The following is a 14,252-nucleotide window of genomic DNA, read 5'->3' as shown; positions in this document are numbered from 1 at the left end:
TAGATCCTGTCTTAGTAGTGAGGGAATCTGAGAAGTAACCATTACACTGTAGAGAAAAAGAAAAATGCTCAAAAATTGATAGTGTCATATACTTGCATAAGTGGTAAAAATGTGAGAATTGTTTGAAAGTGTGTTGAGTAATCATCATAACTCCCAGATCCATGCCCCAACTCTGATCAGCTTAATCACTGCTCTTCTCCTCCTATAGAAGACTCAAGGGTTGTTTTCCCCCTTTGAAATAGAGGATCTCTGGACAGGACAAAATCAGTTACAATAGAGAGCAGAAGTAATGTACTCAAAACAGAGGGATTAAGTGCATATTTTCATAATGAATGATGAGGCCCTGGTTTCTTTCCCCACTCGGCTTCCAGGTATGGCAGCCAGACTATCTCTTCCAAGCAAGTCATTGGAAGATTCTTATCTGGGGAATAGGACCAGTCTTAAGAGCTCAGACCTAAGCTATGTTTCACAACAACACAGCCCGGCCAAATCACCCTAAAATGAAGATCCCGGCCAACAAGACTCACCTGTGTACTCTGGGTCTTCCTTTTTTTACTTCCAATTCTCAAGTATGAGCAAACACTCAAGGGTCACCAGAAATTGAGAAAGCATCTAATACAAAAAACAGTGATGAAAACAAATGAACAAAAGGAACTTGGAGGCAACAGAGACTAAGTAGAGAGAAGAAAATTTCAAAATCCAACAAACCCATATCCTTATACAGTCAAAAGGACTGTACATCCATGAAATATAAATATCTACTTTTAAAAGGGTTCATTCCAGGAGAAGAAAAGCAATCTCTGGGGGTTGGAGGGTGGAGCAGGGAGAGGAATGATGGCAGAAATGAAAAACTGAATAGAAGTGTTGGAAGATAAAGTTAGGTAAATCTCTCAAAAAGCAAACAAAAAAGACAAGTGTGAAAGACAGAAGAAGAGATCAGGAAAACTAGAGGATAAGGCAATAAGCTCCAACATCTAATATATAGTAATATGAATGCTAGAAAGAGAGAACTTGAGAAACAGAGAGGAGAAAGCAGCAAAATAATCAAGAAAAATTCCCAAGGGACTTCCCTGACGGTCCAGTGGTTAGGACTCCATGTTTCCACTGCAGCGGACATGGTTCGATCCCTGCCTGGTTGGGGAACTAAGATCCCACAAGCCACACAGCGTGGCCAGAAAAAAGAGAAAAGAAGAAAAATTCCCAATATTTGAGTATTCCAGATCCTAGGAGCCCACCATCCAAAACAATGGTGGGGAAAGTCTCTCAAGAAGATACAACTTCATGAAATTTCACAGCACCAGGGACAAAGAGAAGATTTAACAAGATTCTGGGGTTGGGGAGAAAGAAATTCAGGAATCAAAATATCATCAGACGTCTCAACAGCAACACTGGAAAGCTTGATGCAATGAAGTGATGTCATTAAAATTCTGAGGAGGATAATTTCTAACTGAGAATTCTATAAATTATCAGTCAAGCATATCAGCTAGGATTCTGGCCGGAAAAGAGAGGGTGCACTCCAGGAGGATAATGGAGAAGCTTTAATAAAGGAACTGGCTGTGAAGGTTTGAGCAGAGCCTATTACCACCAGGGCACAAAGGGAAGAAGGAATTCCTACCATGCAGAGGGTAGATTCTCGCAAATGTTTACAAGACAAGAGCTGCATCCTTTAGCAGAGGATGCGGATAATTGCCTCAAGCTGATGGGAAGGAGGCCAGGAAATACAGGCCCCAACCTCCCTCCTCTTGCCTCCCTCCAATCTCCTACCTGTTTCCCACTGGCCAGACACCCTGAAGGCCAGGTGGCAAGTGACTCCAACAATGTTGTTTGTAAACCTCAGCTCTCAGGAAACTGAGGAGGGTGGAGATGGGTAGAGTAAGTTATAAAGACTAAATTTGCTGAAATGTGTAAAGCCTTTAGAATAGTGCCCATAAGTTATAAAGACTAAATTTGCTAAAATGTGTAAAGCCTTTAGAATAATGCCTGTCATCTTTTGTGGTTTTTTTTTTGGCCGCACTGCTAGGCTTGGAATCTTAGTTCCCCAACCAGGGATGGAAACTGCGCCCTTGGCAGTGAAAGTGCAGAGTCCTAACCACTGGACCGCCTGGGAATTCCCAATGCCCATCACCTTTTAAACACTCAATATATCTTAGTTATTATTGTTGTTGTTGTTATTGTTAGTTCACTATCATTATTGTCATTAACAGGGAACTATTAAAATTCATGTGAAATCAAATACTGACAAACTTTCTAACCATTTTCTAAATCCGCTTCCTCTTTCCCTGATAAGGTTCTTGAACACAAATACATAAAATTTATTACAAAATTTTATTAGCATAAAAAAATATTTCCACTGATTCCAGGGACTTTTCAAATTCTTTCCAGATTTATTAGTGATACGTCATTTGGAATAAATTTTTATTGGACTTACTGGTAGTGATGTGTAATTCAGAAGTAGTGTGACTGGGCAGAGATAAGCACTAAGAATTAAGTCAGCACTGCTGTTTTCCAGGAAAATGTTATGGCCTTAATAGTACCTTCCCATGAAGTAACTTAATCAGATCACCATAGTGCGATGTTTTGCAAAATAAGTACTATAATCCCCAGGAGTGCTAAACAGAATGGGGTAAGAGGTTGGGGTGGGTGGGATGCTTAATAATAAAATAACAGAATTGAATCGACCTCAAAATATGACTAGTTCAAAACACAAATAGCCATTATTACACAAAACGTATTGTTCAATGTTTCACCACAATGTGATGTAAGTTTGAATAATAATGAGATGCCAATTTTGGTCTACCAAATTAGCAAAAATTTAAAAAATTATTCTATCTAGTGTTTGTTGGAGTGGAAGAAAAATGGTACTCATACTGATGGTGAAGTGTTTATTAGTGCAAACCTTTCTAGAGAGCAAGCTGGTATTATGTATTAAAAGTCCTTAAAACATTCAGACCCATCACAGTCTACATGGAGGAGACAGAAATGAAAAGGATACAATACTATGCATGGTAGAAGTGTGTTCCGTGCACTATGGGAACAGAGAAGTAGAAATGATTCAAGAAATTAACTGCTCAAAAGAAGCAAAGATCATTTCACAAGAGATGACATTTGGATAGGATTTTGAAGAAGTAATAAAAGTTCATCTGTCAGAGAGAAAAATTTCAGAAGTTACTCACACTTCTCCAGAGTTACATATCACTATGCAAAAACACAGCAGCATGGAAAGGCATACTCATCAATAGTGAGACTTTCGATGTGTCTCGAGAGGCGGGAGACAGTTCCTGACATTGCTTTTAAAATCGTAACGTAGAGACAAGTTAAACAATTGCCTATCTGCAGCACTCCCTCCCCCTAATCACCAAAAACCCCTAATCTGGCAAAAAGGAAGATGAAACAAGAAGGCTGACATAGAGACAAATATTTAGGAAGCTAAAGTGGAATTTGTTCCAAGCAAAAGGGCAGCCAGGTTAGCAAGGAGTGGGCATGAGCTGGTAGTGGCAAGTAGCCTGAGATGCCACACTACCACTTATAATTATATTAAATATTTAAGAATAAAATAATTCTATTTTATAATATATTGACTATTTTGAAAAAAAAGTCAATTTTAATTAAGAAGTCATGTTTGCCACTTTTACAAATGAACTTTTATAACCACAAGCACACCAGGAAGGATGACAGAAATAAGGAAAATTTGAGATACATTTAAAAAAAAAAAATTTTATTATTTATTTTTGGCTGTGCTGGGTCTTAGTTGCGGCATATGTGGGCTTCTTAGTTGAGGCATGCAACTCTTAGCTGTGGCTTGCATGTGGAATCTAGTTCCCCGACCAGAGATCAAACCTGGGCCCCCTGCACTGGGAGTGCAGAGTCTTACCCACGGGACCACCAGGGAAGTCCCTGAGATACATTTTTTAAAAACCCAGGAAGATCTGAATGCAGCAGTAACAGCTGGCAGTAACGGTTATTAACTAAAAGAAAAGAGAGCAGTAGACGTCTGCCTGCATTCTGAGTCTCCCTGCTTCCTTTTCCCTGGTTTAGAGTAACCTTCTCTGTCCTCCCTTAAAAATTTCTTCTTCCATCTCCTCATCTCTTCTTAATTGGGAAATCCCAGGCAGAGGAGGGGATGGGCCAGCAGTCAGAGTACACAGGACTCCCCCGCCTCTCACATCCAGCTGTGCACATTTTCTCTGACTAGCTGAGAGGGATAAAAGCCAAGAAGGGAAAGAGAGGAAATTCCACTTGGAGAGTCCTAAATGTACACTATTTCTTGGGATATCTTTCTTCTCTTTATTTCCTCAAGCCACGTGTGTGTGTGTGTGTGTGTGTGTGTGTGTGTGTGTGTGTGTGTGTGTGTGTGACAGACAGAGAAAGAGGAGAAGGAGGAGGAAGGGAGGGAGAGTGGGAGGGAGAGGGAATTTGAAGTTATTCAGTTACCAGTTGGTTTGCACCTCTGCTGCCATCTCCACCCTGCTCTATTGGTGAGGGGGAGAGATATAAGGATAATGACAATTTAAATGGAAGACCTTTTAAAATACAGATTTATGTTTTATTCTAATTTGCAAATTATATATTCTGGGACCAGCAGTCATGTACCATAACTAATTTTCCAAAATTAAGAATGTTACCTGGATTGTGATACTCCAATGGAATAGTCAATGTGGACTTCTTTGAAAAATATGCTATAAAGCACCAAGGGAATTAGCATTTACTGAGTGCCTGTTATGTGCCTGGTACTTCTCATGTGTTAGCTCACAGAAATCTCACAGGAACCCTGCAACCTATTTACCCACATATTACAGACAAGTAAACTGAAGTTCAATGAGATAAAACATGCTCAGAAAAAAAAAAAAAACATGCTCAGGGTCACAAAGCTAATCCATCTGATTTCAAATCTGTTCTCTTCTCAGTACCACACTGTCTCTCTCTTACAAATTATCATTATTATTATGATGGGTATGCTTCTGAGGTTGAAGGTGAATTCAATGGAATAACTATGTTCGTGGCAGGGCTTTACCAAAACAGGGTTGTTTTCAAGAATATATTTGTTCATTTGCTCAACAAACCTTACCAATGTGACAATGATATGTCCTGAATTGACTCTTGATTCAGAAAATGTTATCATAAAAATGAACTCTTAAGATAGTCTGAGAGAAATTCATTCTACCTGTGGAGGATAAAGGAAGGTTACATGAGGGAGAGGGAATAAAATTTTGAATAGATTGTTTTCTGGTGGAGGAAAGGGAAACATAGATGTATGTGGTACATTTAGAAATGGCAAATATCAACACCCAATGAAAAATGGCAAAAGTTGTGTGAAAAGCAATGTGCAGGTCTCTGGCACTGAAACTCTGAGCAGATCCAATGGAACAGCAAAAATGAAACATGGAAATATGTCCTTGTAGTACTTGAAATGATCATAAAGTAGACTCATGAGTGCTGACATTCCTGACTTTCATTTCTTCCTCCCCAAGCCAAAAAAGGATAACAAGCCCACAGTTCTGGGATCTCCTGATCTGAGGAATTCCACATTCTTACAGGTAGCAGAGATGACCAAACTTTAGACATGCTTCCATAACTATGAGGTGCATTAGAAGGGAGCATCCCTACAATATTGTATCCTTGACCTTGTGCAAAGGTAAACTCAGACAAGTCTGAGTCATCATTCTTACCAATCCTTAAAATCCACCCGCTTTTAGTAGTTCAGCCTAGCATAAAAAAAGAGTCCCCGAGCTAGAAATACAAATGATGAATAAGCATACAAGAATATATTCAACCTTACTGTTTTAGGATCTACCTAAGTAAATGTGAAATCTATGGGGCTATAAGACATTTCTCAACGTTTCTCATACTTTTCATGTTTCTGTCCTTTTGCATTATTAGGCTTTGAGATAATTCCTCTTTTCTATACCCCAGGTCTTATTCAGTCTTCAGTTGTCTCCATTCTGCTATTCAGCTCATCTACTGAGTTTTTGTTTCAATGATCATATTTTTCATTACCATCATTATTCATTGGTTCTCTTTCATAATATTCTGTTCTTGTTTCATGGTTACAACCCACTCTTACCTCTTGGTCTATAAATTCAACTTCCACAGATGTTAGCTGAGTTAAGTGCTTCCCTTTCATGGTTGTGATTATTCCTTTAATGGTTGGTGATGCTTGGTTTTCAGTTCCTCTATGTCTTTGAGATCCCACATTTGCCTGTCTGAGAATTCTGCTTCTGTTCAACAGAGTCTGCACCAGTTATTGTTGGGAAAGAGTGGAATCTGATGCCTATTGGGATGTTACAGTAGCTTATCTTCTGGAAATACCAGCTTCTTTCTGAGGGTAAAAAGTCACCCAGCGTAGTGCCCTGCCTCTGGCCCAAGTGCTTACCCTCACTGTTCCAGTTAGGAGGGAACAGTTCTGCTGTCTTCCTCTTGCCTGGCCAGGGCTGATCTGGTTGACCATTCTGGATGCTTCCCCAATCATACTAATGATTGCTGAAGGGACACTTTCTATTCCTTACAGTCACTGCTGTGTGTTCAGAGCAATCCCGAAGCCAGTCCCACCTTTAGCAGAAGCACTTTCCTGCTTATGTATTTTCCTTTACTTAGCTAACCGTATCTGTTTCTCTTTGGAATTTTTCAAAATTTCTGCTTGATGATGGCGTTTTCCTGATTTTTAGTCCTTCTATGAATGCATTTTTCTCTTAAATATTTTTATTTTGTGGCTGCTGTTGAATTTCTATAAAGAAGAGAGTTAAGGGTTACAATCTGATCCTTATGGAGGAGACCTTTTTTTTTAACTTTTTATTTTATATTGGAGTATAGGTGATTAACAATGTCGTATTAGTTTCAGGTATACAGCAAAGTGATTCAGTTATACATATATATGCATCTATTCTTTTTCAAATTCTTTTCCCATTTAGATTGTTACATAATATTGAGCAGAGTTCCCTGTGGTATACAGTAGGTCCTTGTCGGTTATCCATTTTAAATATAGCAGTGTGTACATGTCAATCCCAAACTCCCTAACTATCCCTCCCTCCCATCCTTCCCCCCTGGTAACCATAAGTTCATTCTCTAAGTCTCTGAGACTGTTTCTGTATTGTAAATAAGTTCATTTGTACGTGTTTTGTTTTTTTGTTTTTTGTATTCCACATATAAGCGATACCATACAATATTTGTCTTTCTCTGTCTGACTTACTTCATGGAGGAGACTTTTAAATCTAATGGTACGCATTCAGTGCTATTGAAACATAGGTAAATAAATAATTATTTCAAAAATTTGTATATATGTGTGTGTTCTTGTATATATTTATCTCTATTTATTTATTCTCCCAATAGCACCTAATGGCAAGGTATACTAAATATATGGTACTACAAACACACACACACACACACACACACACACACACACACATGCTTTGCCATTCAATTAAAAAGTCTCTTCCTTTAGAACAGATTGCAGGGACTTCCCTGGTGGCGCAGTGGTTAAGAATCTGCCTGCCAATGCAGGGGACACGGGTTCGAGCCCTGGTCCAGGAAGATCCCACATGTCACGGAGCAACTAAGCCCGTGTGCCACAGCTACTGAGCCTGCGTTCTAGAGCCCACGAGCCACAACTACTGAGCCCACGTGCCACAACTACTGAAGCCTGCACGCCTAGAGCCCGTGCTCCACAACAAGAGAAGCCACCGCAATGAGAAGCCCTCGCACCGCAATGAAGAGTAGCCCTTGCTCGCCTCAACTAGAGAAAGCCCGTATGCAGCAACGAAGACCCAATGCAGCCATAAATAAATAAATTTATTAAAAAAAATAGATTGCAGTCCTTAATTCTCTCAAATAAATGAATTTAATTGGACCAAGGAGTCATAGAAGTTCATGAACTAGAGGACTCCTGAAAAGAGTCATGAAGGTTGAAGTAATTATGGAAAGAAACACGCTGTAGACAGTTTCTTGGCCCTTAAGAGGTGCCCTCTAACTTCAGGATAAAAATTCAAACTCCTTAGGTTTGCAAAGAAGACTTGGCTTGTGCCTCCCTCTGGCCTCATTTCCGATCACTTCTCCATCTCCTACTATGCCCCTTTCCCCTGCTAAACTGAAGAACTTGCTGTTCCCCAAAGGAATCAGCTGTTTCGGTTTCTGAACTTCCACATGTGTATTTTCCTCTGCTTAGAACATTTTGGCCCTGGCAAGATTATCACATCCAAATATTAACACTGTTTAAAGATAATTCTTTGTTTAAAGACTCCAACTGATAATGTGTTTATTGTGATTAGCTACCATGTTTCATCCCATTATATGCAATATTATCTTCCTTTTCAAGGATGCCACAGCATATTTATGTGTCAGCCTCCCCTTGATCCTAAGGCCATCAATATTTCTGAGCGTTGGCCATGCAGTGGCAGGGTGTTAGATAGGTATAAAGGCTTTCAGAAAACACCATATTTCCCTTCTCTGGGAGAAAACATGTTGGCTTTATTAATGATGTGTGAACAGGAATCAACAGACCTGGGTCTTAATCCAGATTCTGATAAATATGACCTTGACAAGCCAAGACAGTTTATTGGGTTGGCCAAAAAGTGCTTTCAGTTTTTAAGTAAAAATAAAAGACACATTTTTCATTTTCACCAAGAACTTTACTGAACAACGTATTCTCCCTTCTGTTCCACTACCTTCTGCCATTTTTCAGGCAACTTCATAATTCCATCTTCCCAAAATTTTTATCTTTTTGAGAAAAGAACTGTTCCAGGTGCCTTTTATAGTCTTCCAGGGAATTAAAATTTTTTCCATTAAGAGAATTTTGTAAAGACTGAAATAAATGGAAATCTGAAGGTGCAATGTCTAGTGAATATGGCAGATGAATCAGAACTTCCTAGCCAAGCTGTAACAGTTTTTGCTCTGTCATCAAGGAAACATGAGGTCTTGTGTTATCCTGATGGAAGATTATGTGTTTTCTGTTGACTAATTCCGGACTCTTTTCATCTAGTGCTGCTTTCAGTTGATCTAATTGGGAGCAGTACTTGTTGGAATTAATCGTTTGGTTTTCCAGAAGGAGCTCATAATAGAGGACTCCCTTCCAATCCCACCATATACACAACATCACCTTCTTTGGAACATCACTTCACAACACAACAACACTTCTTTGGAACATCAAGTTCTTTGGAACTTCTGTGGTGTGGTTGGTGGTGGTTCATTTTGCTTGCCCCACAATCTCTTCCATTCCACATTGTTGTACAGTATCCACTTTTCACTGCCTGTCACAATTTGTTTTAAAAACAGAACGTTTTCATTATGTTTCAGTAGAGACTCGCATGCGGAAATAGGGTCAAGAAGGTTTTCTTCGCTTAACTTATGTGGAACCCAAACATCAAAGCGATTAGCACAACCAAGCTGCTGCAAATGATTTTCAATGCTTGATTTGGATATTTTGAGTATGTCAGCTATCTCCCGCATGGTATATGGTTGATTGTTCTCAATGAATGTCTCGATTTGATCGTTATCGACTTCAACTGGTCTACCCAACTATGGAGCATTGTCCAGCAAGAAATCTCCAGCATGAAACTTCGCAAACCACTTCTGACACGTTCTATCAGTCACAGCACTTTCTCCATATACTGCACAAATCTTTTTTTGCATTTCAGTTGTGTTTTTACCTTTCTTGAAATAATAAAGCATACTATGCCGGAAATGTTGGTTTTTTTCTTCCATCTTCAATATTAAAATGGCTATACAAAAATTCACCAATTCTGATTGTTTTTTTAAATGCATGTTGATATGACAGCTGTCACAATACGAACTAACAAAATTGTTTCGAATGAAATTAAAGACAACTAAGTGCTACTAGAGCCATCTTACAGAAAAAACCGAACGAACCTCTTGGCCAACGCAATAATTTCTCTGGGCCTCTGTTTCTACATTGAGGATACACTCTCTACAAGAGGGTGCTAGAAAGGTGCTCCTCCACCTCTCTCCCAGGTTTCAAATTTGGTAACAGATCAAATAAATTAAAAAAATTTTTTCTGAATTAATTTAATTACTCAGTAATCAACATTATTATTTAAATACTCGAATAATAATACTAATGAAAAATGTTTCCCATCAGTCTTGGAATTCTTCCTTCTCATTCTTTACACTGTTGCACAGTATTCCAAGATATAGCCAAACCATCATTTATTTAATCATTCCTTTGTCGATTTACATCACAGTTGCTTCTAATTTGTCTTATTATACACGGCGTTAGAGGGAACATCCTAGTAAGAAGTTGTATAGTTTCTAATGTAACTGCTTTACTTACAGCAAAGTCTGTGCTCTGAGCTTTGTTCCCACCATACATTGGCTAAGAAGCATTAAAACAAAGGTCTCCAGTATATGCAGATAAAAGCCCCCTTGAGATGGAAGCTAGAGAATAGTGACAAAGCATTTTCACTTGAAATCTGACAACTGTAACCTGGAGCTAGATGAACATCAGCTGTGGGCAGCGGTCCCTTGGAAAAGTATGTCAGGGCTGACACGTAGGGTGCTGACTCTCTTGAGGTTTGGGCCAAGGCTGAGCACTAAAGGGGGCTCAGAGCGGGGAGTAAATCCTTGAGAGAGCCCAGAATCTCACAGTAAGGTGAGCTACTCTATTTGCTGAATCACTGGAACCATAAAGACAGGAGACAACAGAGAATCCCTCATCTTGCTCCTCATAATAGCACTGTGGGTCTTGTGAAAGAAACACGTGTAATTACTGGCCAGAGCAGGAAGAAATCTGGAAGCTTCTTCCCTCTTCTGCTAGTATGGAGGCTATTGAGGGAGGTCACTGACCACCCTGACCTGAAGAGTTGACACTAGTGAGAGAGAAGCTCTGGACCCGTGGAGGGCAGCACCACAGAACAAAATAGCAAAAGTAAAAATAAGACCAGTCTAACTGAAAGTGTCAAACAGGCCAAGGAAGACTGATGAACTGACTTCGCAGGAACTCTATGTACTGAACACTACTAAATGCCAGCATGATGCTAGGGGGTCTTATAGTCAACATCTCCTCTCCTCCTCTCCTCACGAGTACTCTAAAAGGGATGTTATTACATACCCCCGTTGGACATACGAAAACATATGTCATGCAAGACTCAGAGAGGTTCTTCCTTTCTCCCTCCCTCCCTCCCTTCCTTCCTTCTTTCCTTCCTTCCTTCCTTTCACAAATATTTGTTCAGAATCTGTGATGTACCAGGTACTATTACACAGCATACAGAGGTAAACCAGGAAGATAAAGTCCCTGCTTTCATGGATCTATATCCTTGTAGAAGATGACAAATAATAAAACAAACAAATAAGTTAAAATATAAACAAATACATAAATAAACAAGAAAAATATTAGATTGCAATAAGTGTATTTAAGAATATTAGGTTGTGATAGATCTAAAGTAGGGTGATACCAGGGAACTTTTTGGGGTGATGGAAATGCTCTACATCTTTTTAAAAATTTTTATTGGAGTATAGTTGATTTACAATGTTGTGTTAGTTTCAGGTGTACAGCAAAGTGAATCAGTTATACATATACATGTATCCACTCTTTGAGATCCCCTACATCTTGATTATGGTGGTTACACAATTGTATATGTTTGTCAGAATTCAAAGAATGGTACACCTTATAAAGGGTGACTCGCCCTATGTAAATTAAATCTTGAAAAACTTGACCTTTAAAAAATAGGATCCTAGGGCTTCCCTGGTGGCGCAGTGGTTAAGAATCTGCCTGCCAATGCAGGGGACACAGGTTCCAGCCCTGGTCTGGGAAGATCCCACATGCCACGGAGCAACTAAGCCCATGTGCCACAACTACTGAGCCTGCACTCTAGAGCCTGCGAGCCACAACTACTGAGCCTGCATGCCACAACTACTGAAGCCCGCATGTCTACAGCCCGAGCTCTGCAACAAGGAAGCCACCGCAATGAGAAGCCTGCACACCGCAATGAAGAGTAGCCCCCGCTCGCCGCAACAAGAGAAAGCTGCACGCAGCAACAAAGACCCAATGCAGCCAAAAATAAATAATAAATAAATAAATAAATTTATTTAAAAAGATAGTATCCTACAATAAAAAGCTATAGGAGGCTGCTTTAGATTGGGCAACAAAGTCCTCACTGAGAGGGTCATAATTAAGTTGAGATTTGAATGTAAGGAAGAAGATGAAGGGAAAGGCATGCCTTTTTGCAAAATCTCTATGGTAGGAATAAGCTTGGCATGTTCAAGTTAGAGCAGGGCGGGTGAGGTTGGAAATGTGAACAAGAACCAGAACATGGGGGAGGTTAGAAACCAAGATCAGGAGACTGACGTTATTTTCGTGCCACAGGAGTACTTAAGTTTTTAGGCAGGGCAATTACAAGTTCTGTTTTATGCTTTTGAAAGATCACTCAGGCTGCTATGTAGAGAATGACCTGTACAAAGCAAACGTGGAAGGACACAGGAGGCTATTGTAATAGTCCAAGCAAGAGATTATGGTGTCACGGACTAGGGTGGAAGCAGAGAGACAGAAAAAGGCAGATATAATACAATATAACTGTATTATATTAGTTTGGGTAACAAGTAAATCCCAATCTCAGTGGTTTAACAGAGTAGAATTTTCTTGGTCTTCCTGACTGGTGTGCTTCTTTCTATCTGGTACAGAGAGAATGGGGCTCCTTCTACCTTTTGACTGCACTCTCCTCCAGGGCCACGAAAGTCCTCCTCATTCAGTCAAGAGATGGCAAATGCATGACCACCTGTGGGAGATTGTTATGGGCCTGGTCTGAAACTGTTATACATCGTTAACCCACACTCTATTAACTAGAAACTAGCCACATTCTCCATGCACCTAACTGCAAAGGAGGCAGAGAAATGTAGTCTATGACTGTGCCCAGGTAGAAAGGGAACCTGGTTTGGTAATCATCTAACAATCTCTGCCGCCATTTTGTTTTGGAGGTAGAGATCACAGGCTGTGAGAATGGATTGGGTGAGACTGATGAAAGGAAGAGAGGAATCAAGAAGGAAGCCTTAGCTGTACACCTGAATGACACAACACTGTAAATCAACTATACTCCAATACAAATTGAAAAAAAAAAAAAAAAAAAAAAAAAGAAGGAAGCCTCAGAATCTCTCACTAGTGATGCTTGGTAACAGGGGTCAAAGAAGATTTAGGATATATGCTTGATTCCTCACCTTTCTGTAGCCTCACCTATTGTGAGGGAGGATGAATGGAAGGAGACAAAAAGATTTTGCCCATAGCAATTGAGCAGAACATAAAGGCAGAAAGGCAGGAAGTTACCCTAAAGGGAATCTGTCCCTGATGATATAAAGTATTTCTTTGAAGAAGGGTGTACTCACCTGTCTAATTATACCTAATACTTAGTGAGCAGAGCCACCAGTCTTGGTGGCAGCAAGCAGCAGCTAGTCTTGCCAGCATTATCAGTACTGAAGATGCTAAGACCAAAAATCTTCCTGGTAGATCCTCCCTTCACTGGGTCAGAGAATGTGCAAAGACAATGGGCATAGTATTACCTTTAACTACACCCCTTCCAAAAACTCCCAGGTAAAGAATCAAGCCTGGGGCTTCCCTGGTGGCGCAATGGTTAAGAATCCGCCTGGTCCGGGAAGATCCCACATGCCGTAGAGCAACTAAGCCCATGCGCCACAACTACTGAGCCTGCGCTCTAGAGCCCGCGAACCACAACTACTGAAACCCGCACGCCTAGAGCCCGTGCTCTGCAACAAGAGAAGCCACCGCAATGAGAAGCCCGCACACCGTAACGAAAAGTAGCCCCCGCTCGCCACAACTAGAGAAAGCCCCCGCGCAGCAACAAAGACCCAACTCAGCCAAAAATTAATTAATTAATTAATTAATTAATTAATTTAAAAAAAGAATCAAGCCTACTTCATAACTTTTTAAATAGGAAATTGTGAACTCTTTGAGATCATCTCTTATTAATCTTTATATCCCCACATAGTAAACAGTATAATGCTTAACATAAACTATGCCCTCTGTAAACATTTGTAAAAAATTAAATATTTATGGGTAGGCTAAGGTCAAGATTGATTATATACATAACAAGTTACCTGAAAGCAAGCACGTATGCCATGTGACCTCAGTACAAATTTATGAACTATGGTTTGGCTTCAGTTTTGATACCATTATGACTAAACTCATTCTCCTTGGAAAGACTGTTTAATCCTTTCACCCATTTACCTGGTTAGATGCACAATACTCAATTTTCTTAGAATTTATATTCTGTTCTAGTCATGGTTTTCTTGGTATTCTTTAT

At 39.8% G+C, this 14,252-nt stretch overlaps 1 protein-coding gene across 3 annotated transcripts in view; it reads right to left on the bottom strand.

Annotated features, from left to right (window-relative positions):
* LOC137765377 (RNA-binding protein 43-like) overlaps positions 1-14,252 on the bottom strand; it is a 149,495-nt gene that overhangs the window by 90,074 nt on the left and 45,169 nt on the right. Inside the window, exon 1 of one of the 3 annotated variants that reach the window (XM_068545130.1) lies at positions 528-604. The exons of the other annotated variants lie outside the window; for them this stretch is intronic. The gene's annotated coding sequence lies outside the window, so the exon portion shown is untranslated. Of the gene's footprint in view, positions 1-527; positions 605-14,252 lie in introns of those variants that run through there. 3 annotated transcript variants of the gene reach the window in all.

The sequence above is a fragment of the Eschrichtius robustus genome, chromosome 5, assembly GCF_028021215.1.
Source record: "Eschrichtius robustus isolate mEscRob2 chromosome 5, mEscRob2.pri, whole genome shotgun sequence".
NCBI classification, from domain to species: domain Eukaryota; kingdom Metazoa; phylum Chordata; class Mammalia; order Artiodactyla; family Eschrichtiidae; genus Eschrichtius; species Eschrichtius robustus.
This window is presented reverse-complemented; position numbering and strand designations above follow the sequence as displayed.